Genomic DNA, 441 nt, shown 5'->3' on the forward strand with positions numbered 1-441 from the left:
GAAAGCAGACGGTTATAATCCCTTGAGTGAATCGATACTCAGTTAGTACAAGCACACACGCATCTAACAACTTTTGTTAGAATACGTACACACAGGTCACCAGCTTCCCGACTCAGGGGAACCTTGCCACGATATTTGGTCATTACGTCCAGGACAGCGACCCGCGGCGCAGCAGTGTAGAGAAAAAACCAGTACGAGAACGGAGGAACAGTCGAGAAATAGCGTAAAATACACTAAGACTCGAGGAGCGGTGACTGAATTCTCAACCGAGGCCGTAGAATAGCCACGCGCTCAACGCTGCTCCGACCGAACCGTCCGGCTCGACGTCTCTCTTATAGATACGAAAGCGCCAGCCGGAAGGCCGGCGCCGGCCGGGCTAGCGGCCGCGCGCTTACGGTGCAAAACCTCCGTAGCAACGTACCGTTCGGAAGGGACGCTGGA

This window comes from Bombus vancouverensis, unplaced genomic scaffold (genome assembly GCF_051014615.1).
Source record: "Bombus vancouverensis nearcticus unplaced genomic scaffold, iyBomVanc1_principal scaffold0078, whole genome shotgun sequence".
NCBI classification, from domain to species: domain Eukaryota; kingdom Metazoa; phylum Arthropoda; class Insecta; order Hymenoptera; family Apidae; genus Bombus; species Bombus vancouverensis.